Consider the following 27,292-nt stretch of genomic DNA (forward strand, 5'->3'; position numbering starts at 1 on the left):
GCAGCCGGATTCACCAAGCACTTATGCCCTGGGCAGTGTGCTGTGGCATGACATTATTCTCTGTGACAGAGACATTGAAGAATGAGGAACCCTTCCCACATGGCCAGTCGTGTGAGTGGAAAGACTGTGTGCAGCTGTGAATATCAAATAAAGACTCCATCCTGGGAAAATTAAAGCATAAAAGCTGAAGTTCAGATATGGAAAGACCCAGGTCTCCGTCCAGGTCTGCAGGGATGCACCCCAGCCAGTTTGGATGTAGGAACCCATCAGGCACACTGGGCTAAGTCTGACAAGGTTTAGGGTGTCGTTCACCACACACACTGTGGGCAACATCCGGGGGGACACAGCTGCTGGCTCTGCCGAGCACGGGAGGGTTAAGTCCAGACCCAGGACTCCCGGTCTTCAGGCCCCAGCTCCCTGCTGTCCCCAGGTGACAACAGCTAATCAGAGGGTCAGCTCAGCTGGAGTTGTGAGTCTCTGGCTGGCTCTGATCTACCACTATATCACTGTCAAGGGCGAGGTGTCATATCTCATTTCTTGCTAACAGTAGTGGGCCAGGGTGACATTTTATTATCGTAACAGCTGGCAACAGGTGCATGAGGGCACTGCGTGCGCTGAGGAGAAGACATTGATAGGTCTCTGGAGGGGAAGGTGAGACCCCAGGGGCAGTTGGAGAGAGAGCAGAGAGCAGGGAAAGAGGGTGCGGGATGGAGACAGCTGTGTGCAGGAAGCCGAGGCCATCGGAACTGGAACCATCCTGGGAAGCTGAAGCCCTGAGCTCTCAGACCCCAGATCTGAGCAGCTCTCCTGGAGGGGCCTGGGCTGCCGCCGGGCATAGATGGGGATGCTCTGGACCAGTGCTGCCCATACGCCTCAGGGCAGCGATTCCCCTGCAGATGCCACTTCAGTGCCATGTAGCATTTCTGTGGTTTATGTAAGTTGGGAATCTTCCAGTCTCAGCTTGCAGTGGAGAAGTCACTCTCCTTAATTCCACTGAGGGGCGATGGGCCCAGGGTGGGTTTAACACTCTATCTCTGTCTAGGATACACCCTGTGTCTGCTCCCACAGAATGACGGTTTATGCCCATAGAGCGGATCAGATCTCCACCAGGATGAAACTGCCACTTCTTTATAAGGTCCTGGTCCCTCAGGAAGGCCTATGACAGGAAGGCAAGGTAGTAGCTATCTGATCCACTCGCACGCAGGTTTCTCCTTTAGCCAAGAACATTATTTAAAAAATGTGTCATTGTGAAAGAAAAAAGTGTTAACAGCTAAACAGAAAAATATCCTAGTCTCAGCTAAAGAACAAACCTTTAAATTCAATCCACTGAGCTTTGTCAGAGACTTGCGGTGGGAGGAGAGGCATCTGTAACTACCCAGCCCACCTTCCAACTCAGTGGGTTTATTCACAGGAGGTCAGAAAGACGCGGGCAGCTGACAGGATATTTAGAAAGAGACCTCAAATTAGAGGGGATTGCCCTTAACTGACAACAGAGAAGAACGTAAAACTTAAAATTGACACATTTTGTCAATTTCTTTCTTTAGAAAAAAGCAAAGCCAGGCTGCTTCATCATTCTAAGGCAAGCAGGGCTGTCAAAGAATGTCAGGGCTGCTGCCCCTCTGAGGGGCTCACCCCTGCTGCCCTGGCTTCTAGAGCCACACGCTGCTGAAGGGGTCACCCGGATGGCTTGGCATCAGGCGCTAGGCCTCCCCCTGGTCTCCACCCCACTTCTCCATCGCTGAAAAGATAAGCTCTGATTTAACATCAACCCAACAGGACTGGTGCAGGTAACAAATATTAGGTAAAGTCTATTCCCGGCCACCAATGGGAACTCAGTCACCATGACCACCAAATTCTCCTTCGTAAAAGGGGTGCCGGTGAGTGTGTGAACTCTCCCCAGGGTTCCAAATCCCATCATCAGTTTTCCCAAGGTGCCTCCTGTAGCAGCACTTCTGAAGATTGCATGTGTCCAGGACCCAGCTGGGGATCTTCTTGTCCCCAGATTCAGATCCAGTGCGTCTGGCTGTTACCTACATTCAGCAAAAGCTTCCAGGCGACATCCACAGATCACATGTTCAGCATCTCAGATCTAGAGTGAAACACACTCTACATCAGAGGTCTCCTCAGTCCTGCGTTATCTTATACCAAGGGTGTCTTTAAACAGCACTGCTATACCAACCAGACCTGGAGCATATGTGCAACCCCACTGTGTACCACTAAAATACGGACCAGGTGTGGCGGCTCATACCCGTAACCCTAACACTCTGGATGGTCAAAACAGGATGATCCCTTGAGGCCAGGAGTTTGAGACCAGCCTGAGCAAAAGCAAGACCCTATCTCTACAAAAAATAGAAAAACTTATCCACATGCCAGAGCATCAGGGTGTGTGCCTGTAGACCCAGCTGAGGCAGGAGGATCACTTGAGTCCAGGAGTTTGAAGTTGTAGTGACCTGTGATGATGCCACCACACTCCAACCTGGGAGACAGAGAGAGAACCTGTCTATTAAAAAAAAGATACTCAGGGTGCCCCATGTTTCATATTTGTCTTACCTAAGGCCACATGTGTACCCCAAGGACCATCAGAGAAGGTGCCTGCCTTCTCTTTAGAAAAGATGCTGAAGAAATCCCAGCATTTGTTAATAAGGGGGGGTAAGTATGAAAATAATAGAGAGGAAATGGTATTTTTATATATTGTCCAGGGTAATAGAATCTTTCTGAAGAATATTACTTCTTTGTGTATATTTAAAGTAAGTTTATGTCATTAACACACACCTTTATAACATATTTTCATTATAAAAAATGTTATCTATTTGCAAAAATAGATATCAAGAATAGGTTTTAAATCACCCGTCATTTTACCACTCTTCTCTTACAGGCATCTGTGTTAAGGTCATAACGTACGTAGTTTTATATTCCTTTTTTTTTCACTGAACATTTTAGCAGTGTTATTATCACATTACCAACTCAGTAAACATCAGTCTTGATCACATAATGCTCTGTTATTGTTATAATTTAGTGGTTCCCTTTTCCTGAACATTTCCATGGTTTTGTTTGATGGGGGCATTTCATTATGCATTCAGTTAATGCCATAATGAATCCCTGTGTGCAAATCCTCCTTTACAACTTCAGCCTACCACATCTGAGCTGCTAGGATATGTCAGATGCTGACCATTTTCTTAGGATAGCCTCACAGTGTAGACAGGGGTCCTCAAACTTCTTAAACAGGGGGCCAGTTCACTGTCCCTCAGACCGTTGGAGGGCCGGACTGCGGGCCTGGGATGAGTCGGCTGCTAAGCAGGGACAGGCAGCAGTGGCAAAAACACCCGGCGGGTGGGATAAATGTCCTAGGCGGGCTGCATGTGGCCGGCGGGCCATAGTTTGAGGACACCTGAACTGTAGGAAATACCAGGTTAAATGATAAAGAGATGCATGTGCCAAGTTGCTCTCTAGAAAGTTTGTGACAACTTACCATTTCCAGGGATAGCCCAGAGAGAGCCTGGCTCAGCCTCAAAACTGCAGCAGCACTGAGCTCTTTGAGTTTTTACACCTTTAACACATTTTCAAAGCAGACATTCACACGCACGGTCAATGACCATATCAGCTCTTAGATCCACTGGTGACCCACGAGTTGTCTGCCCTGACCTCTGAGGAAGGATATCTTGAGCCTTCTTCATTCTGGCACTATCGGAAGCAAGGTCTTGAGCCAGCAATAAATGAGTAAGCAGAGAAAACCAGAACCTTGTAATTGATAATTTAGTGCAAAAGAGGAAGAAAATGATCACAGGTGGTGACGGCAGATGTGACGGCCCAGGATACTTGGCAAAACACGGCACACGTTTGATTGCTGGTACGACAGCATCTAAGGTGTTGACTGTCCAGACGAATCTCTTTTGTGCTTCCATAGCAATGAATTATATATACTTTTATTTTCTCCATTTACTTTCTTCTGTCTTTTCCAAATACTTAACTCAGTGTCCTCGATAGCAGATGCTGTGTGAAATTAGATGCCTAAGCGAGGCCATAAAATTCTCTCAATAAACAATGCCAGTAATTAAATACTTCAAAACAGGCCATCACTGTCACATCTTACAGTGGACGCGTGACAACCTGAAAGACAGCAGCCATACCCGAGAAGTTGGGAGAGGAACGCAAATCGATTCTCATACTAGGCACCCATTCCAAGTGTTTTTACTATCATTATTACTCTTAATTGGTGCGTACTGATTACTTTCTAACTTTCTCTCTGCTTTAAAAATAAACCTCCCTTCTCTTCATTCCTGGAGTGTTAAGGACCCTCAGTAACCTTCTGATGTGGAAATGGCCGTGCCTGACAGACAGGGAATGTGCGGCCCAGCCAGGCTCCAGCACGAACTCCTAAGATCATCTCCCTGGCATTGAGGTTTGGGAAGACTGTGGCTGCCAGAAAGAAAGTCAGACGTTGGTACTGTGCCTCTAACACACCAAAGGCAAGTCCTTTCGCATGTCCCCACCACAACGAGGAGGAACAGTAGGAGAATGGTGCGTTCCCTGCAGCCTGGCCCAGTCGAAAGGCAGCTGATCATTACACAGCAAAGCTCCCAGAGAGATGAGGCTGTTTCCGCTAGGAGGCTGGACTGTCCACACCTCAGCAACCCAGACGGAGTGGCAATGAGGCGGTCAGCTGAGTGTACCGGCAGTCCCCACCCTCGCTCATGCGGTGATGACTTCCCTGTCACCCAAAAAGCCGTGGCTCACCAAGGAGGTCTCTTCATCCCCAGGGACGTCTTTGGAGTCAAGAAGGGGAAAAGTAAAACTGTATTAACGCCTCCAGCAAAATAAACCACAGGAAAGAAACAATAACAAAAAAACCCATAAACAAAATGACATACACTCAGCCCCGCAGAGAGCAATCAACTCAAGACACCGTCTCCCGCTCTCCCAGACTGTGCTGCTGGACGAGGGCCTTTTCCTCCTTTCCTCCACCTGTGTCCTGCCCTTGGCATGTGTCATATTTAACTTGAATTCTTAAAGCTTGAAGATAAGGTCATTGTTCATTTTCTGTCAAAAGAACTAAAGGAGGTTGCAGAGGATGTGAGCCTTGCTCTCCGGCTGTACTCAGCTGACCACCGGTGGCCTCACGGTTGCCCTGGTTTCACCTGTCCTGTGTTCAGTGTACATGGTGCTATTTAAAGCCAGACTCCTACATGAGAGGGTGGTGTCAGGTGGTCACAGTGTCACGTGATGTCACCGTGGCCTCCCTCCAGCTGTCTTTACTCTCATGTGTGGCCACAAACAAGCTCATCTGCTTCATAATCAGTGTTTAACTTAGATCATGACATACGAGAAATGGGGGAGAATGCAGAGATGACAGAGCATCTCTCTAGCCCTCAAGTGCCTCGGCAAAGTAGAACTCCTCTGGTTGCATACAACGGAGCACGCAACACAAAAGCCGAGGAATCATGACCAGCATGTGCTGCAGCCACAAAGTGCAGGGGCGTTCGGGCTCCTGGACCAGGGCTTAGCTGAGGCCGCTAGGACGCCCTGCTCAGCCCTCCTTTCTGGCCTGGCTCTCAGCTTCCCCCCACAGCATCTTTGGCCTGCTAGGACCATGTCCCCAGAAGACGGGCACCCTGGCCTCTGCCAGTACCTCAGCAGGGTCCCACAAGCAAGTTCCGTTGTCCCATTAGCCTGAGGTGAGTCACCAGCCTGCCTCTCAGCTAATTACTGCCTCCAAGGGGTGGGTGTGCGGCCCAGGTGAGCCTTCACACAGGTCTCACCCAACTCCATGGCTGAGGGTTTGGCAGGTGTATCACCTAGGGAAGAGATTGAGACACGGGGACCAGAAAGAAGGCAAGGAACTTCCAGGAAGGGAGAGGGACAGGTGGGAGGTGTGCGGTGGTTGGTTTCAGGTCACACAGAGGTAGAGAGAGAATTCACAGCACAACACATGGAAATCATAATGAAGGCACTGGGCACACTGCCCCCTCCTCAGACACAGTGACCAGAGTGGCTGGTGTAGGCAAAGCACACGTACGCGGCCCAAAGTCAGCATCACCACAAATTTGTGCATGGCTCACACAGCCAAACTAAGAGGCCCTCCGGAGCCCTCCAGTCATGAGCACTATTGGCTTTGACTAGCGGCACGAAATAACCCACTGTCTGAGCAGGAACTAGGCCTATTGTTTCCCCTGCATTACAAAGACATCAAGGCCACACTTTTGGAGTCTAAGTTCCATAGGCGACTTCTAAGACAGCCATTGTTTAGTTTTCTAAATAATGATGTGAACTGTCTCAGCTTTTTTTTTTTAGAGACAGAGTCTTTCTTTGTCACCCTCGGGAGTGTCATGGCATCACAGCTCACAGCAAACTCCAGCTCTTGGGCTTAGGAAATTCTCTTGCCTCAGCCACCTGAGCAGCTGGGACTACACTGCCCAGCTATTCTTTTTTGTTGTTGTTGCAGTTTGGCCGCAGCCAGGTTTGAACCCACCACCCTCGGCACATGGGGCCGGCGCCCTACTCACTAAGCCACAGGTGCCGCCCCATCTTGGCATTTTTGTTACAGTTTGTCACTCTACACACATCTTATTCCTTCATGGATTTATTGGTGATGTGCTCACCATTCAAGGCTGGTTCATACTAGGCTTCCTTCCCTTTATTCAGCAGATAAATCCCTTTGCCGCTGCTGTAAGCCACACAATGGGCTAAAGCCCTGGGAATCCAGAAGCAGGTAAGGACCAGTCCTGACCTGCACAGAGCTCACGCTGCAGGGAAGGAACACACTGTCAACTGCTAATGACCTCAGACGTGAGGGACTTCATCAGTTTGTGCTTTCTGGTCCGAATGACTCTCCGTGAGTGAACAGAAATTAACTAATCATTTTTTAGAAAGGCAAATGGACAAGAAAATAAATACTCCATAGTTTGGTGTCGTGCCCAGGCACAGGGTTTATGAAGCAGGCTGCTCACACGGGCTCACGTGAGCCCTAATGAGGACTGATGAGTGCTCGGCAAAGCCAGCGTGCCGTCTGCACGTCTTCTGCCTCCCCATGTGCCCCCTCTCTCCACCCTGGCTCTGTCCAAGGAGATGGACTTCAATCAGTCTGCACAAATGGCCACTCCTGCCCTTGACTTCTGGTTGGGCTCATTTCTCTGGAGTCACTGGATGGACAAGAGTGAGGTGGGGACCTGTTGATCCTGAGCTCCCTCCAGGCCAGGTCTCACGGGCTGGCCATCCTCAACTGAAGGCCATACTTCAGGGGTTCCTAACCACACAACATCTTCCCAGTCTAGTGACTGTGCCTTCCTCCTGTCGTCACACTGCGAGAGACCAACACACTAGCCTTTGTGACTTCCTGCTCCTTTTAAGGTTTTTTTTTTTTGGCTGGGGGACTGGGTTGAAACCCACCACCTCCAGTATATGGGGCCAGTGCCCTACCCCTTTGAGCCACAGGTGCCGCCCCTTTTAACATTTTTGTAAATAGGCCCTTTATTAACTTCTCAAATTAGCTAATTCAAGTATACAATCTATTTCTACCTAACACCCTGTCTAATTATTCCTGGTTGACAAAAATTTCTTCAAATATCTTACTTGTATATTTTGGCATCTTATAGTTTCCAAAGTGGTCCTGAAAACCCCCCACTTCACCATCCTCAGGGAACGCCTCATCCTTGGCTTTACTCTGAGAATGACTTGCAGGCTCTTCCAATACTGCCTTCCAGGCTGACCTCACCCCTAGCCTTTGACCATTGTCCCTGATTTACAGGTCTCGGGAGTCAACGGACCAGGACAATCTCAAGACTTATCATCTTATCCCCCCGGTCACTCTGGAAATCCCCCATGTCCACTTCACATACATATCAGTATTGAATTAAATGTGAGTCAAAGCCAAGTGCTGAGCAAAAATACAGAGTAACCACAGCTATTAATGTACTGCTCGTGGGTGTATAAATTAGTACAGCCACTACAACTACTTTAAAAAAGAATTTGGCACGATTTACTAAACCTAAACACACCCCCACCCTATGACCTAGTAATTCCATATGAGGCATATCCAGGAAGAATGAGTGTAAATGTCCAAGAAAAAGACACGTACAAGAATAATCACAGCAGCACTCTTTGTAACAGCTTCAACCTGGAAACAGTCCAAGTGTCCGTCCACAGGAATGTGAATAAACAAATTGTGGGATTTAACAAAGAACAAGCTACTGAAACATGCAACGACAAGGCCGACGCTCAATTATGATGTTGAGGGAAGACGCGGAGCACAAAAGAGTCCACACCGCGCCTTCTGTTTATGCGAAAGTCGGGCACATGAGAAACTCTCGGATGAAAGGACTCGGGACAGTGGGCCCCGTGGGGAGAGGTGGATCACAAAAGAGGGGGAAGGAAGAAAACCCCTGGGTTCTGGGACGGCCTGTGGCTTGACCAGGGGTTCTATATAGATGAAAAGTACTTCCCGGGACTCTGCATTGAAGATGACGGCACCCTTTACACGCGCCAGTGTATGTGTGTTACTCTGCAGTAACAACTTAATACTTAAAATGAGAATTGAGTCTATGACTATATGAAATAGAAGTGTCCATTGAAATTTGACGTCTGACTGATTCTAAATGTGGTGTTGGTCAATGTGTTCATCCAAAATCATGACGATAAACATCCAATCCTTTTTCAGAGAAGCGGTGCAGACAGGCACCAGGTAGCCAGCGAGGGCTCAGGGATAGCGAGCAGTTCATGGAGACATTTTTCTCACCAGCCCAGTCTACACTTTCAGTCAATCCCCCAACTGTATAAGATTATAAACACAACTCGTGAGAATGAGTCATTTTAAAGCCCATTGGCAGAAGTGCACAGTGTCAGAAGGACCGAGAGGCTGTCCTCGGTCATGGTAAGCTTCAGTTCTGATGTGGATGTGTGGGTCATGATACAGAAGCAGCAAGCAACCCACTAAGCGGATTTCCCTGGAAGGGGAAAGGATTTTTTTCAAGTCCAAAGAAAGCGTCCCTAGGTCTCTCCCAAAGGTGATGTTCGTGGCGTCCTTCCACATTAGCAAATCACTCTAACTTGCATCAGTCACTTGCATCTGACACAAGAGAGCAGAGTGGTCACTTATAGGCATTTCAAAGTTTGCGTGCAATTTGTTGTGAAGTGTCCGAAGCTGACCACGCCCTAGCAATGAAATGCCAAGATGTCATGTGGAGAACCACCGCCTAGGTCAACGGCATCCTAGCTTGCCAGATTTCAAATCCAGCCAGTCGCCCAGGAACCACCCAAGTGGGTCCAGGGAAATCGTTCTGGGTCAAGATATAAAGGTCACCCTCCCTACCCACTACACCCTCTTCTGAGAATGCATGTAGGCAAATCACTGTGTTCGCTACTGCACTTGAGGCAAACCCAGCTCCTCAGTGCAACCTGAGACCTGCAATGCAAGGTCATGACTTGGCCCCCGCCAACTTCACCAGCCCTGTCTGGTCCTCTCCCCCTCTCACACATCACACTTTCTGGGGGCTTCTGACATGCTGCCCTGTCCCACCCTGTACCTCACACCTTCTTGAGAGCCCTCTGCTCCCCTTCGTGGCCTACCTCCCACCGTAAGTCTCCTTCCCTCAGAGGATCCTGCCCAGAAGCCACACCTGAAGCAGGTCTGTCTGGGCACGTCCTGCGGTCACACACTCTCCCTTCTTCCCTGCAACTCTCCACCTGTTATGATGGTAAACTAGCTTAAGTGCTGACCGTCTCACTCTCCACCTGGACCCAATAAGGAAAGAATCTCATCTGTGTTTTCCACCAGAGTTAGCTCAAAGCTGAATACAGCATAGAGTAGCAAATGCAGCATTTATAAATGCTTACAGGACAGAGCAGACAGGGCAGGAAGAGGAAATTCTAGGTGCAGGGGCCGCTGCTACAGTCAGCCACCTAAGGAGAAAGTGCTCACTAAAGCGATATGCATAAACATCAACTAGAAAATAAACGTTAGTTCTGAAACCCACTGATGAGGCCATAGAAAGAGAGAAACTTTTTTATTGCTAACAGAGTCAAGAGCAACCAGAGAACACCTTGGCACCAGTAACAATATTTGGCATCAGGAAATAATTAAAAATGAAAAAAATGACTTTTACAAAGATATACTTTCCCCAGATGTTCATATAATTAAAGATTAGAAATAGGCAGGGCGCGGTTGCTCACGCCTATACTCTCAGCACTCTGGGAGGCAGAGGGAGGTGCACTGCTTGAGCTCAAGAGTTCAAGACCAGCCTGAGCAAGAGCAAGACCCCATCTCTAAAAACTAGCCAGGCACTGTAGGGCTGCCTGTAGTCCCAGCTACTCAGGAGGCTGAGGCAAGGGTATCTCTCGAGACTAAGAGTTTGAGGTTGCTGTGAGCTATGATGCCACACAACGGAGTGAGACTCTGTCTCAAAAAAATAAATAAGTAAAAGTTGATAAATAGCCTAAAATAGACAGCAAAGCAGATACTGTTAAATATGGTATATCAAGTAAATGGAATTTTTCACAGCTTTCTAAAATTACATACTAAATCATACATGTATACTCAAATCATAACAATTTTTTACTATTTTATCATGTTAAGTAAGAAAACATAATAAGCATGTCTACAAAATTGTTTCCTGCCATGCATAAATATGAATTTTAAAAAATAGAAGGAAACACCCAAAATAAACATCTTTATGTGAAAAAACAGGAGAAAAATAGTGTCTAAATTTTCCTTGAATATTATTTTAACAGTAAATAAACATGAACCACCATGAAAACTCTCCCTAGACCTCAGTACCAGAGGTATTTGCTGTTGACTGTCCACTCAGAGACCCACAGAGCAAAAGGTCCCCCCAGCAAGAGAGGCCCACATCCAACTCTATGCAGGTTTGGAAGGTGCCAGTTTCCCAGAGGTCATTGGAGGATGCTGAGGAAGGGAGCTCTTATCCCACACCAGACTCCTGGGGAGCCCCTGCTGAAGCTAAGGGGAGTCGAAGGTCTGCTCCCCAGCAGGGACACAGATGCATGGGCATTTGTGCATAGGCTAAGCCTGGGCTGGACAATCAAGGACAGTTCAGTTTGTGCTACTCACACCACCTGTCAATCAAAACCACACTCCCCAGAGCAGCAGGTGCGGGTCCAGTGAAGATAATCCAGAAGGCTAGCCTTTGACTTACGTGCCAATGTGTTTGGGGGTTCTTTAAACTATTCCAGTGGGGATAATTTTTACACATAAGAAACAGTCAAAAAGGAAGTGAAGAACAGTAACTGATAGTCATGTTATAAAAACTGACTGATCATTTTGAGTATTCTGTCCTTTTTTAAAGGAACTGAATAGTTCAGCCATCTCATGAAGGGTAGGCAACATTGTCATATGTGTTTGTTGTAACAGTCCTTAAAATTTAATCAGAACCTTGACCGATCTGGCTTCCCATGAGTGTTCCTTGGCACTGCACAGATAGGCCCTCCAAAGCCCACGGCCCCCTCCCTCCCCCACCCCGCCCCCACTCACCACGCCCTTCCTGGACGACAGTCCCTCCTGCCAGCACCAATCCCTCATCACTCTGATGCTTCCTGGAGGCTCATTTAGGCCTTGGCAGGATGGTGGGGACAGAGCAGCTGTTCACTCTGACTCTTTCCCATCATTTGACCGGTTTTTAATCCGCAACAACGCTTCCAAAATTGAAAATGGAACCAGGTTGGATTCCTGACCAGGGCTGACCAAGCACAGGCTGGCTGGGCACATCACGGCGGGTGCCAGAATGAAGATGGATCTCTGCGAGGCCTGGACTCCTGGCAGAGGAGGCTGGGCTGCCAGCCAGCACCAAGCACTTTCCTGGGCAGGGACATTTGATCCTGACAAACTCAGACATCCCGTGACCCTTGCCAAGAACCCTTTGGTTCTGTCTCAGTCACCCCAACAGTACTAGGACTGTCGGGGAGATTTTATTAATTACCTGGAAGGCCCTGGTGTAGGAAACAAATTTTCATCTGCTGGGGGCGGTCTGCCACTCTTAAGTTCATTCTAACGTATATTAATTTAAAGTATTTCTTCGAATTTCTTCCAGGCATACAGGCTTTTAAAAAACTTGTGATAAAATATGCGTAACATAAATTTTACCAACTTAACCATCTTATGGGTACAGCTCAGTGGCATTAAGTTTATTTACAATGTTGCTCAACCAACACCACCATCCATCTCCCAGACTTTCTCAGCTTGTAGAACTGAAACTCTGCCTCCATTAACACTAATTCTCCTGACAACCATCATTCTACTCTCTATCTGCACGGCCTTGACTACACCAGGTACCTCATGTATGTGGGATCACACGGCATTTGCTCTTTTGTGACTTGTTGATTTCACCTAAATAAGGGTGATAATAAGAGTTCATCCATGTAGCAGGTGCCAAAATTTCCTTCCTTTTCAAGGCTAATTGACATCCCATTGTGTGGACACTGTACTCTGTTTATCCACATAGACTTGGGTTCTTCTACCTTTTACATATTATGAATACGGCTGCCATGAACATAGGTGTCTAAGTATCTTTTGGGGTCCCTGTTTTCACTTCTTTTGACAATACACCCAGAAGTAGAATATCTGCATCATATGATAATTCTATTTTTAATATTTTGAGGAACCACCATACTGTCGTCAATGGTGATGACACCATTTTTCATTCCTACCCATGGTGCACAGGGTTCCAGATTCTCCACTTTCTCCTCAGTGCTCTCTAGCTTGGTTTTTTGATAGTAGCCACTCTCATGGATACCAAGTAGCATCTCATTGTGGCTAAACTTCTTAATGATAAAAAAAAATTACATATTCTTAAGTCTCCTGTAGGCAAGTTCCATGGGCCTAATGATAATTAAACCACAGAGCAGCTTCAGGACAGGGTGTGGACATTTCATGTAGATGCATCAAGGCCCAAGGAGTGACAGATGGAAGCTTCAGCCACTATGTGCTTAGAAGGTGAGTGGATTAGGGAACCAAGTGAGAAGGAAAAAAAGATGTCTCAATACGGCACAGAAAAGAAGGAATGGAAGACAGAGGCCTTGGAAAGATCCAGTCCTTGTGAGAGAAGCGCTGAAACTTTGATGGTCTCTCCGCGTGAACTGCGGAAGGTCCTCCTCATTAATTAGCATCGCTGTACATATGGAACTCGGGAGGACTGTTCAATAGCCCGGCCAACACTGCTAACTCAGCAAGTCATCTGGAACAGAAACCAGCTCTGCAAAGCTGCACGCTGAGAGTGGGTCATGGATCATCTTTTGCTAAATAAGAACCGAAGAATGTGTCCTATTAATGAGATGCCCACCACGTGACAGACACCATGCCATTAAACCAGAAGAAGCCAGAACACAGTGATTAAAAAGAGCAGATAAAAATGGGAGAGGTGAGGAGAGAAAGAACCAAAAAACAGCACACCCACACTCTGAGAAACTGAGAGCACATGTAGGACGGCAAAACGTGTTAAAGCAGATGCCCCCTCACGTGCCATATGCCCCCTCACGTGCCATCTCCACCATTTTCTTTGTGTTGATTCTTTCTCTCCCCAACTTGCCTTAAATACCACCTTGCCAACGGTGACGTCCCTCTACGTCCTAAACGTTCCTCCCTCGCACTTTTTGGGCTCAGGTTCTCCTGTGCACACAGCACCTCGTCTGCTTCCTTCCATTCCCCAGGGTGGGCCTGGCAGTGGCCAAGGCCTCACCACACCAGTGGGGAGCTGTGGCACTCACCCACTAGGACAAGCTGTTACAGCCTTCACCAGCACACCCTTATCTTATCATCAGCCAGAAAGATGTTGTGTTTCTCTGTCACATGGCACTCAGCTGTGTCCCATTCCACAAGTCAGGACAATGAATGGATTTGCTCCAAATGTCAGTGGTAATTTCTTTTCCAGGAACACCCTGAATGCCACAATATGCAGCATCCAGCTATTTTTAGAAATAGGGTCTCTCACTCTTAATGGTCTCAAACTCCTGAGCTCAGGCAATTGACCTGCCTCGGCCTCCAGGAGTCCTGGGATCACAGTATGTGCCCCTGCACTCGGCGCTTCAACCTATTTTAAAAAACAACTTAGTTCCCTGTGTGTTTTTGAAAGTAAGATATATACAACAAAATGAATGAAGAACTTATGAAACCTTTCTGCCCAGAGGTAAGTGCTGGTAGGACACTACACTCGAGACTCAAATCCCTACTGAGGTCCTGCTGGAGCAGGACACTGTCCACATTGTGGGGACACTGAAGAGTAGCTAAACTGCATCTCACAACTGACATTCTAGGTGGGACCTCGACAGTAAACTGACATGGGGGCATATGGCCACCTGCTCCAGGGACACTGCACTAAGGGAAAAAGAGAGAGATGGGGGAGGCATCCTTGGATCATATCTCTGATAAACTGTCACGGAGCAGAGTGGAGGTGACAAGCATCAGCAGAAGCAGCATGTGCAAAGGGCCTGGGGTGGTTGTATGAGGGCAAGTTGGGGCTCCAGGGGAAAGCCTATGGTGGGAGGCAGGTCACAGGGTGTCCTAGGGCCCCGAGAGGAGTTGGGAAAGCAATTCAGGAGTTAGGGCTGGGGACAGGGAGACAGGATCTGAAGTTAAATGTCCAAGGACAATAACAGTACTGCTAACCTATGCAGTGTGCTGGCTGCATGCTGGGCACCATGACTAAGTATACACAATATGTACAATAAGCATCATATATAATAAACACATATTTACATATAGCCCTGGGAGAGCATATAGAAACATACAGCCAGCATTGCTCTCTCTCTCTCTCTCACACACACACACACACACACTATCGGCGCTGCACATCCATGGAGCCAATAATAAATAGAAAAGAGAATGGTTATGTCTGTATTGCACATGGACAGACTTTTCTTGTCATCCTTCCCTTAAACAATGCAGGGTAATCACTACTTGCACGGCATTTACATTGTATCAGGTGTTAGGAGGCATCCAGAGGTGTGCAGTTATATGCAAATACTACCCTGTTTTATATCAGGGAGGACTTGGGTACCCCCCGGGTGGTCCTAGAGCCTATCCCCTACACACACATACCAAAGAACAACTGTACATACATATGCAAGTATCTGTGCACTATGTGACTCATTTCACCCTTGGCATTTCCCAAAAAAAGCTGTAACCATCCCCAAATAAGGGGCCAAGGCACAGAGGAGTCAAATCCACTCTCCAGCTGCCCACACCATGCAGCTGGGTGTCAGAGCCTGAGGAGGGCAGCCTGTCTGGAGGGAGGACTCTCGGGTGGGATATCCGAGGTGTCATCATTAAGGAGTGCAAACTGTCAGCTGTGGGATCCTTGCTCCTTGTGCACTGACAGACACGTCGACTGCCAGGTCATTACAGTGGGGTCCTACCGTGGGCGCCATTTCATAAACAGACTTGCAAACATAACTGTCTATAGCAACTTTCCACATGTGGATTTACGTCAGTGTTGTCCCAATCAGCTGTCCAGGATGGCCACGAACCTGGTCCAATGCAAAATCATAAACTTACAACAGCCTCACCTGACACTCCGACACTTCCAGAATGTGAAGAGCTAGGGTACCCCAGCTCTTGGCATTCTCGGCATCTCCCTGGGTTCACCCTGGGGCCGGCCACTGCCCAAGAAAAAGGACTGGACCACGACGTTGGACACCTCACATACTCTTCCTCCACCTCCATCCGTCCTCCCCTGTGCAAATGTAATGATGTCTGCTTACTTTTTTTATATATGCCTTTTTTCTTGCTAAGCTGCTTTTAATCACACGATTATTTCAGACATATTTTTAAAGCTTCCTGCATAATTGCCTCGCAAACACTGTTCTTTTAATTTTATACCCTCTGAGTTAATACACAGGACATGGTCAAATTCATTTCCCTTCTAAGCTGCAAATGTGTCCTCCTCCCTCACAGATGCAAACTTATAATGGGCTGTGTCCTCTCAGTGTCTCGAGGTTGCATTAAAAAACCTCCAAAGTGCCAGCCCGTTTGGACTGCAAGTTTTGCTCTTGCCCTCATTTAAGAAGCCTCAGCTGGCTGCCCCAGTTAGGTGGGTTTACTGCTGTCAACAGGACTTTGGGTCTCCACGCCACAGGGCAGTTTTCAGTCTCACTCGGCTGACACACATTTTGAGGTAGAACATATGTGATTTGAAGACCATTTTGGACTCTTGGACCAGGGCTCCCCTTCAAGGGACTCATGTCTTGATCAGAATAATGCAGGTGCGCTGACAGCTCCCCATTGTCCAGAAATAACAGGTAATTATCCCAGGTGGAAACAGCGTTTTATCTGGCACAGTGTCAACCCCACCCCCTGGTAACAGGGAAGACACACGGAGTCCAGGGGCAGATTGCTCATCCCCCAGCCCGCCCCACTGAGTGCCATCCCTCCCACAAATGCATGGCCCCAGATACCGTAATTGACACCGGGTCTGTGTGGCATGTGCCAGCTGACGCCCAGCGGTCATCACTATCTATTTTTGTAACTTGCCCTTTCGCTGCTTCTAGCTTGTCCACCAGCTCCCCAAAGCATAAACTTTCCAATGTGCCTGCTGCTCCACGGACCTATTTCAAAAAGGCAACTAGGCCAGGTCAAATCCATTTAGTAACAAGGTAAAAATTACTGTCTTCTATTAAGATTCTACGTCTCTCCCTGTCACCAACACAAGGTGACAAACAAGACAACTAGTCTATCTGTACAAGTGGACTTGCAAGCTGCTATTTGCTGCCCAAGCTGTCATGGAATGGACATGTCCCTTGCTGAGGAGTTTTAGAAAAATGTCAGTAAGCCCCATGCCCTGCTGATTGGCGGCTGAGCACCCACTCCCACCAGACCCTGCAAAGGAGCTTTCAGTGGGTGTGAGGCAGCTCCACAGGACACCGGGAAGGCTGACACTGGCTACACAGATGCATGTTTAATTTATGATGGGACCACTTCAATTGGATTGTGGATATAGCCTGAATGGCAGGCTGTATTTGCACACCTTATATTTGTAAGTGGCAGATAAAATACTCCTCTGAGGTAGGAACCACAGCCACATTTGTTAATAAATCACTAACAGGAGATGGAAAGACCAGAAAGAGTTTTAAGCCTCATTTGTAAAAGTCCATCAGCGCAGAAGGCTGACCGACACAAGGCAAGGAACCCCCACCCCACCTCCGCCAGGCGACAGAGGGCAGGGAGGAGCCTCCAGGTGTTAGGGTGGACAGCAGCCTCCAAGATGCAGGGAGTGTTACTCAGAAGCACACTGGCACTCGGTGGGCAGCATCCTGCAGTGCAGGTGATACCTGCTGACCTGACCTGCTTACTAGTCCTGGGTGGCTTGAGGAGGATGGGGGAGAAGGGCCAGGATCGCATGGCTTAGAGGTCCTCCATCACCACGTACCAAGGAACGGTGACTGGAACCTTTGCTGTTGTACCATCGTGAAGCTGACAGCAGGACATCCTGTGGCCTCCAGCCCCTAACTTGAGGTCAGAGGTAGTGTGACCTCAGGAATTTTGGCCCAAGTGTCCATCCCCTGACACAGTGCCTGTCCTAAGTCCACACATGCCCCCATGTGGGAGGGTGGGGGGTGGCAACAGGCTGAGCAATAAGGAACCCTTCCTCACACAATGTCCCCTGCCCTCCAGGGCTGTGGCTGCCCGGGAGACTTGAGACCCAAACCCAGAGCCTAGAAGAGTGGCCGACCTCAGTGGCCAACCTCAGTGGCCAATCTCAGTAGCTGACCTCAGCAGCCGACCTCAGTGACTCATGACAGTGCCAGCCTTTCTCAGGTCTTTTTTCTGTTGCTCCAGACTCTCCAGGCTAAACTCTTTCAGTTGAATTGAACAAGAAGGAATTATTGGCAATATGACACTTAGGTCACAAAGCATGACGCACCCTGCTGGCTGGGTCCCACCCTGGGGTGGGGAGGGTGTTTACCTGCTTCTTGCCTGGGCATTCTCTGTTCAACAAGACGCTCTCCTGCCAAAATTTATAGAATCAATAGTTACCTGGGACAAGACAAACCCAGACAGCATCAGAGAGCCCAGGCGTGACTTCCCTCAGTCATTCACGTAGACGTGGTGCTGTAGAGTGGGCTTCTCCACCCCATCGCAACCTTTCTGCAGTGGCCCTCCCAGGCCCAAGTGCAGGGGGCAGCGTGACACATCCACAGGGTGTCAAGTCTTATGAGCTCTTTCTTTGGAAAACAGAACCTCCAAGGGTAAACCAGTGGACGCACTGCAGTAACGAGCAGGAGGGCAGTCAGCTTGGTTTCCTTTCTTGGCTTTAAATGAATAGCTTGCATGGGAGATGATGAGGCCCCCAGCCAAGCCATTGTCAGAAGGACAGATCTTTACTGGCTTCAGTTTCTCTCTTACAGGCACAGGAAATGGAGCCATGTCACTGGACACGGACAGCATGCCTGGCTCACCTGAGCTGAAAGTACTGGGATTCCTCTTTACTTATTGTCTCCAGAAATTAGAAAGCAGACCCAACAGGTCGCCAGAAGGCCTGGAGTCCTGATGGAGTTTGCTGTTCCTGCAATGAGCCAAATTCACTCACACGCTGAGTATCATTCTCTCCCATGCATGTTGGGGTGGGGGCGCTCCCCAACAAAGTTTAAATGCTGCCTCTGAAACTCTGTGCTTTCTTGTGGAGTCTTAGACCCTGCCAGTGATAGTACATGAGACCCTGGCCCTGGCCCACACCCCAGATGGAGAGGGCAGGTGCCTTGCAGATAGAGCCTGCACGCACAGGGGCAGCTGCACACTGGAGGTGCTAAGGGCCTCCCTCTGCAGGCTGGGGCCAGGGCCAAGTGGTCCCCAGAAAGCAGCTGAGCCTCAGAACTGACCACACTCAGTCCAGAGCACAGAGCTGTGCTGGGGATATCTGGGCAGCCTGGGTGGTGCCGCGCCTGCGAGGGCTGCTCACACATGTTCAGGGGAGGCCCACACATGTTCAGGGGAGGCACTGTGCTAGGGATGTCAGGGCAGCCTCAGCGACACCGCGCCTGCGAGGGCCACCCACACATGTTTGGGGAGGCGCAGCTCTAGCTCAGGCCCTTCTTCCTAAGCTGAGGAGTCTCAGGCACTATCTGGTCTGTCTAGACCTCTTGACTCTCTGTAGGTGTGAGGGTGGCCAGTCCCCTGAGTCGGCTCTGGGAGCCACAAGGGAACATCAGGCTGAGGGGTGGCATGGGAAAGCTCCTTAGGCAAATGAGCTCAGCCCTCCAAGGGGACAGGGCCAGCTCAGTTGCGGTGGAAACCTGGGTGACCCCTATTCCTCACGGCACCTGGAATCACAATAGCAACATTCAGACACCTGGGCCATCCTGTTGCTCTGACCCATGACTCAATAGTATGTTCTGGAAATTCAATTTCTTTTCTTGAGTTTCACCAAATACTATGTCAAAGCTGGGCAAAAAAACTTAGAATTTAGAATCAGCGAAGTAATGTTAATAATAAAAGCAGCTACATTCTGTCTGGGTTTTATCTGGGAGACTGAATCCCATGTCCTACAGTCAGAAAGCCAAAAAGCCAGTGAGGACACAGCTGGGAGCCATCAGAGAAGAAAAGATGTTGTCACTAGCAGGCATGGGAGGGGACTGACACTGCCAGAGATACCAGCAGAGCAGAGCAGGGCTGGGAACAGCCCCTCCCATCCTGGGGGGAACCAGTTAGTAAGGGAGCCCTGTAATGCTGTTTACTGGGTCTGAGGACTACAGGGAGTGGTGGCCACAATGATCCAGATAGGAACAGCCACATTACTATTTAAGCCCCATTTCTGGATGAAAATCTAAGCCCTAGTAAGTTTAAGTAACTGGTTCAACATGGCAGATGTTTCGCTGGGATCTGGTCTCCTATTGTTTGCTGGAAAGAAGACAACAGCTTAAGAAGGCTAGAGAACGGGTCCTCGCTCCCCACTTCCTGTGAGCACCTGCTGTTAGAGGGGGAGCCATGTTTTTTGAACACTCACGGAAAACAGACAGAATATTGAGGTAGCATGAAGAAGCCCCCTCAGGAGCTGGAGGCTCCGCCCTGGGAAGTTTCCTGAGCCCACACCTGGCAAGCAGAGCTATGAATCTCCCATCAACATGACAAGTGCCAAGACAAATGGTCTGTGCCTCACCTAAGACTCCAAAGCCTTGCCCAGCTCGGCCTGGATGGACCGGCCACTGCCCACGGGAGCAGAGGAGAGAGGGAAGACCCGTCTGTGCACTGGCCTCAGTGTAGATGCTTATCTGCTTTTCCCCAGACCCATGTGCTCCAGCTTGTATACCTAATAACCCCGAGAATAAGGGGACAACTTAGAGTTCTCCCGTCACCAAAATGCCTCAAATGTTGCCAATTCTCAGATTCCTACACAAGGATCACAGCATAATTTCTATAACCCTCTATTCAAAGTGTGGCATACTTTGGCCAGGAGTGATGGCTCATGCCTGTAATCCCAGCACTCTGGGAGGCCAAGGTAGATGGATTGCTTGAGCTCAAGAGTTCCACACCAGCCTGGGCAAGAGCTAGACCCCATCTCTACTGAAACTAGCTGGGCATGGTGGGCATGACTATAATCCCAGCTACTCAGGATGCTGAGGCAAGAGGATCACTCCAACCCAGAAGTTTGAAGTTGCTGTGAGCTTCATGGCAGTCTGCCCACGGTGACAAAGTGAGACTATGTCTCAAAAAAAAAAAAAAAAAAGAAAAGAAATGTGGCATACTTAATGAAGAGAAAGAATCTTTGCACAATAGAAAAATCAATGGAATTTTTTTTTCTTAAAAAGTGAGAACATATAAAAACGAATTCATGGACAAGTTATTTGCAGACAGGACGAGCATGTGTTTCCCTTGTACCAAACCCCCTCTATGTCCTGCTCCCACCCGAGATAAGAGAGAAGATAGCAGTGGACATCAAATCCATTTGAAAGACAACCAGGTAAAAAATATAGTTGGGGGAGAAAAGAACCTGAGCATTAGAAATAAACTCTGATGATTTCAGAGATTTTCCAGGTTAGAAAATTCCTGATGTTGTTTATTCTTTCAGCCACTTTTGTCTTGCTAGCTTGTCAAAAGCAGTAAGATGGGAGAGAAAAAAAATCTTCCTAAAAGGTATATGCTGAGGACTGGTTTTTACTTTTAAATTAGGATGACCAGATGTCCCGCTTTTGGCGGGACAGTCTCACTTTTCAACAATTTGTCCTGTGTTCTGCAGCATTTTTAAAACGTCCCGATTTTTGGAAAGAATGCACGAACGGGCGGGAGAACAAGAAGGCAATATACGGTTTTTGGCTGCCATGTGGCTATTTCGCCAGAATATGAGTTTTATATTATTTTTGTTAATTTTATAATGTTAAACTGTAATAATAACAAATAATTGCTGAGAATTGATTATGGAGGACTGCTGATCAAAGTTTGCATTGTTGTCAGGCCCTGCCCTGCCCTGTCCCCTGCCCCGCCCCCCGGCCATGTTGCCCCGCCTTACTGATGTTAAAATCTGGTCTCCCTATTTTAAAAGATTATAATGCTTAATGCCAAACTTCCAGAAGCAGCAGGGTTCAGTGCCATCTGCCCATGTTGGGGTCCTTGACTGAGGAACAGAGCAGGAATTCTTCCCACGGGCCTCTCTGCGAGCTGTGCCCAGAGAGGGTCCTGTGAGGCTGCCCCCTGAGAACCGCGTCCCGGCATCTCCGGGACACCGAGGCTGCCACGTGCAACCCACAGCAGCAGCATCTTTACCTCATTTCTGCCCATCAAGCAGATGTTCTAAGCAGGTATTCCCCCTGGTCTAAACAGAATACTTAATTTTCTTTTTTAATCATCAGTTTTGAGCCAGAGGCAGGCATGTTTCCAAGCACTCAGTCACTGAAAGATTTTGAAGAGAAGGCTGGAGGCATTTGAGAGCTTTTCAAAATTAAGTCTGTTCATTTTCCTTCAGTCACTCGTACCTGGGGTTCCCTGTCAGCGTCCAGCCACGGGAGGCCGGAGGTTGCTGGCGTGGAGGAACCACCCCGACACTAGTTCATCCTCCTGAAGAGGATGACGGTGTGGGGAAGGCATCCAGCCTCCATGATGGTCTCAGTGACCGTTTGCAGAAAATCTGGGGATAGATGAATTTTTCAAAAATTTACTTCCTTTAATGAGTTGAAATATCGAAGACTCAAGCTGAGGGAGTAGCAATCTAAGGAGCTCAGGATGGGCCTGATGTTGAAATCGCTGGGAGTGGCTGCGCTCACTGTGGTTTGACTCTGCGTCCATCCCAACCCATGTTCCACTCCCGCCCCACTCCTGGCCCCTCATTTGTTGCAACATAAATGTCCCCATAATAGTTATTATCATTTCACATCACTGGCCCGGTAACGACACCCTCAGGACACCCCACCCACCTGCGCGGGTTTTAACATCACCAGCATCTTCTGCAATTTTGTGAAGCTTGAAATGAGTCCTTTTGGTGCCGATTTCCAGAACCTGCCAACCTCCAACCCCGCTGGCCCGTCTGTTTGTTATCTAGACACCTCTTGGCCAAGGAGGGGGCCAGCCTGCAGACCCCTCAACTCTTGTTTTTCAAGCTGGCTCCTTCAAAGATTTCTTTCCTCCTGAAAGGCACCATGCAACATGCATCCTGGGAAGAAAACTAAAGAAAAATCGAGATTCCCAGCAGCTGTTTCTAGTCATTTCCATAGACACCCTGCCAAGGACCTTTTGTTTTGTTTTGTTTTAAGCCTGTTTTGCTTAAGGTGACAGAAATGCTGGGACTCTCCTGGGACTGTGAAGCTAAGTGATTCTGCTACATTGCTGCAGACACGATGAGTATCTTGTCAGCTAGTTTTTCTGAAGCATTTAAAGTGAGTCGCAAATGATGTGCTGTGACATCCGTCACCCGAGAGGAGCCCGCACCCACTTATCTCCTGCTCTGTAATTTTCCTTAAGTGCTGCCTCTCAGGCCATGGGCCGGTGGCCTCCAGGTCGTTGGAGCAATTCTCTGTCCTAGCCCTTCTTGTTCCCTCTGGTTCCCTTTCTGGCAAAGAGTTTCAGCAGGTTCAGTGACCCCCCCACCCCCACCCCCATCCCACATCTCTGGATCGATCTTTCTGCATTGAGGTCTGCGATCTGCAGCAGACCCTTCCACCCCTCCCCAGCCCCAGCCTGGTCCTCAGAGCCTTCCCACCCAGGGCTTCATTCAGGGAAATTACACAGGGGGCCACCTCCACCTCAGCCCTTGATAAAGAAGAGAACAGAGCAAGGCCCAGCCTGGGCCAGAATGTTAGAAGAGAGAGAAGGGAGGACACGAGAAGAAAGACACAAATCCAGGCTGTGACCCACACACTCTCCCATCTTAAACACAACAATCACCGAATGCAGAGAAAGGAATAATAAATGGACTCCTCCCCAGGAACACTGCCAGAGCTGGGTGGCAACACGAAAGAAAACTAGTAAGTAGCGGGAGAAACGCATAAAAACAAAGGTGTCTGACGAACCCCAGACGCCTAGAGGTTGCCTGCTCTCCTCCTCTTTGCCACACACACCTCCAGCAACTTACTGCACCTGCTGGTAAAAGGGGCAGATAGGCAGGAAAAGAGCAACAGAACCCGGACCCAGAGACACACATAAAGCATGCGAGATCACAAGCACATAAAACAAATCAAAATAAATCTGTCAGATCACTATATTTACTTCCTTGCCCCTCTCTTGTTGGCTGGCTGTGTAGTAAATCTCCCCCGGAGGAAGGGAAGGTGACAGGCAAGCCCAGGTAACATATCCTGAGATTTCAAACATAAATATGGAGTCGTGGGGGAAGGCAAGCAGCCTGTAACACGTCCGCTCCTTTGATAAGTTAATACGTCCTCCTCGTAGCATAAGGCCCAGGCGAGCTTGACATTTGAATCATTTATGGCTTGGGGGAGAAATGGCAGCAGTCTTTTTTTTTTTATCCTTTTTTTTTCTGGAAAAGAACCTACATGTCTTTATAAGCAGGGAGAATGTCATTGATAGTGCTCAGGAGCTTTTCCATTTCAGCCATAAACCATGGGTTTGGGAGCCGGGCCATTTCTGCCAGGGAGTTATTGTTTGACAGGGCTGCAACTAAAGAGTGCCTGTCACCCTGGGCATGGTGCTCCCCCTCCACCCCATGATGCTCCACCCCCAGGGCATGATGCTCCACCCCCAGCATGATGCTCCACCCCAAGCATGATGCTCCACCCCCAGGGCATGATGCTCCACCCCCAGGGTATGATGCTCCACCCCCAGGGTATGATGCTCCACCCCCAGCATGGTGCTCCTCCCCCCACAATGCTTGACCCCCCTAGGCACTGTGCTCCCTCCTGGCTACTGCCTGTGGCCTGGGCAGATCTCAGGCAACATGACCCCCACTGGAAGGTCTAGGGCCTTATGAGCTGTCAAGGTATCTTTCCTTCTATCAGGTGGGCACAGGCATGGGAGGACCCAGTAACCCAGTCCATGAGTTTTCTTCCACGAGTCTTGGAAAGCCATCCCCTCACCTTCCTCCCTCCCTGCCCTTGGCTTTGCACTCTGGGGTTTACCAAAGCCTTGGTTCTGGGTGCTGCCACCTCCTTCTCACCCCTCCCTCCCAGGGTCAGACTGCCAGGGCTTCTTTCTCTGTTGCACAGACATCGGCACCATCTTTTCTTCCCCTCCCCACCTCCAGAAAGCCATGGGCCACCTTCTCACCATGCCTTCTCCCTCAGTTTCAAGACAGATTCCTCCAGGCCACCTCTCTGGTCACTACATCTTGATCTCCTCATCATAAGAGCAATGTTTCCAGGCCTCACCGCCCACACACAGTCTAGGCACCAGTGGCGGCTATGGGAAATGCAGACTCTCATCCCTACCCCAGGCCCACCAAGCCCACATCTGCACTTCAACAAGATCCCAGGTGACCTGCACACACGTTGAATTCTAAGAAGACTGTCATGGAGCAAGGCCTCCCCATCATGGGGTTCACTTGGGGCACAGGGGTCGAGGGGCTCCCCCTCCCACAGAGACAAGGATTCCCCAATTCCCTCTGCCCACCTGCTGTGCCCCCATCATTCTTCTGCTCCAAGATAATCTTCAAGATCAGTCCTTCTCTTGATGATTCTCTGACCTGTATCTCCTGCTCCATCAGATTTCCCTCCCTGATTCTAAGTATCCATCTGGATTGGTGTCCAGGGCTGACGTAACAGAGCACTACAAACCAGGTGGTTTGTACCAATGGGAATGGATTGTCTCACAGTTCTGGGGACCAGAAGTCAGAAATCAAGGTGCCCACAAGGTGGGATTCTTCTCTCCTGGCTTCCTCTTGCTGCCAGCAACCCTTGGCTTCCCTTGGCCTTCCAGCTGCTGTGTCCCCTCTGTATTCCCCCTGTGTCTCTATGTCCTAATCTTTCCCTCCTCTTTTTTACTAAGACACCAGTCATTGGATAAGGGACCCACCTTAACCCAGTGTAACCTCATCTCCATGCAATAATGTCTACAAATAAGGTCAAAATTGCAGGTGACAGGGGTTAGAATCTAAGCCAATATTTGGAAAGCAGCAATTCAACTCACAACATCAACCTGCTTGACACATCACTGGCCCTCTTAAATATGGGGTATCCACACTGAACTCGGAACCCCCACTTTGATGCAGGCTGTGACCCTGCCCTCCCATCCCAGTGAATGCACACACAGGTATCACTTCTGCTCCCCATCACCCTCCCACCTCCCCAGTATGTCACTGTGCACCTCTCTCTCTCTGTTCCCGCTGTCCCCCACCCACTTGTCTCTTGCCCTGGTCACTAACCTTCCCTCTGGTCTCCTCACCTCCAGGCTGGCTTCCTCCAGCCCACTGCACACAGAGTCCTCTTGCTAAACACAACTCTCATTTTATCACTCCCTGAAAACCATGGGAACAATTCTGAGTTGGAGACTAGAAGCCCACCACCATCACCTTTCTAAGCTCAGAAAGCCCTGCCCAGCCTGTGGCTCCAGACTTCAGAATTGCCCCACACTGCTCACCTCCTGTGTTCTCTCCCCAGCCACCTGCTGACACCACCGGCTTGGAACCTCACCTGTACCTTCCCCATCACTTCCTCTGAGAATCTATGTCTGAGGCCCAACTGTAGCTTGAGAGCCTTCAGGGGTGCCCCAGTTCACTCTCAGCCCAGGCTTCACCTACAGTTCTGAGGAGCCCACCTGCTGGCCCTTGGAGCCCATTCCAATGCATATCCTGATGGGAAGCAGGTGTCCCCCTCAGGCCTTCTAGGGGGTCAGGCATGGAAGAGGCACTCCAGAGATGGATGGGTGGAAACAAAGGAGGTCCCTCTCTTCCTTCAGTGTAAGGTCTCAGACTCAGCAGCCTTTCCAGGACAAGGAGCCTTCTCGGGGAATATGGACTTCCTGGCTGAAAGCAGTGGCGCGATTGCTAATTGCCTTGTAAACCATTTCCTGCAGCTTGTGGCTTGGGAAGTGTGCTTAACTACCCTGCTCGCCGTTTCCCCGTCAGCCCAGATGGGAAGGACATAAAGGACTGCCGCAACAAGATGCACTGGAAATGTAAAGGATGTCAAGATTTGTTTTGTTATTTTTACACAAAACAAATTATTTAATCTGGTCTTTGGCCCTCTGAACTCTTCAAAAGATCAACCTGCCAGTCTTTTATAGGCTCTTTGAATTATTTAAGAGAAAGCGGAAAACGTATTTTTTGGATTGGTCCTACCCTAAGGAGCCCTTTACCTAATTAATTCACATAAAACTACTGTGAGTTAGGTGAAATGAGTTAAAAGTCAGACCTAATTCACCAGAAACCAGGGGACCACATCTCAAAAATCACCTCCCAAACGGAACCAAATTGAGGTCTCCACAGAGAGCTTCACTACAGGATGGGACACAGAAGGGCAATTCCTCCCTAGCCTCCCTGGGACCCTCCCAGGAACCTCCGCCACAGTCACCACGCTGATATGTGTTCATGTCTCTCTCCTCCCTTGGGCCATTGTCGGGGTATCCCATAGCCTAGCACCATGCCTGGGCCCAGAGCAGGTGCCCCCCAAACCCCTACATGGTGAGCACAGACAAGTGACAGTCATCAACCAACGAGGCCATTTTAAAAGTTGTCCTGTGCACTCATGCCCACGTCCCACACCCCTGCACCTGGCATCCTGTGCACTCACGCCCACGTCCCACACCCCTGCACCTGGCATCCTGTGCACTCATGCCCACACCCCACACCCCTGCATCTGGCATCCTATGTGCTCACACCCACATTCCACACCCCACGCCCCTGCACCTGGCATCCTGTGCGCTCACACCCCCTTGTACCACACCTCTGTACCCTTGTCCTGTGTGTTCACACCCACACCCCAC

At 49.1% G+C, this 27,292-nt stretch overlaps 1 pseudogene; it reads left to right on the forward strand.

Annotated features, from left to right (window-relative positions):
• Positions 1 to 1,841: 1,841 nt before the first annotated feature.
• Positions 1,842 to 27,292, forward strand: part of LOC100961869 — a 34,097-nt pseudogene continuing 8,646 nt past the window's right edge.

The sequence above is a fragment of the Otolemur garnettii genome, unplaced genomic scaffold, assembly GCF_000181295.1.
Source record: "Otolemur garnettii isolate 467f Iridium unplaced genomic scaffold, OtoGar3 scaffold00075, whole genome shotgun sequence".
Taxonomy (NCBI): Eukaryota; Metazoa; Chordata; class Mammalia; order Primates; family Galagidae; genus Otolemur; species Otolemur garnettii.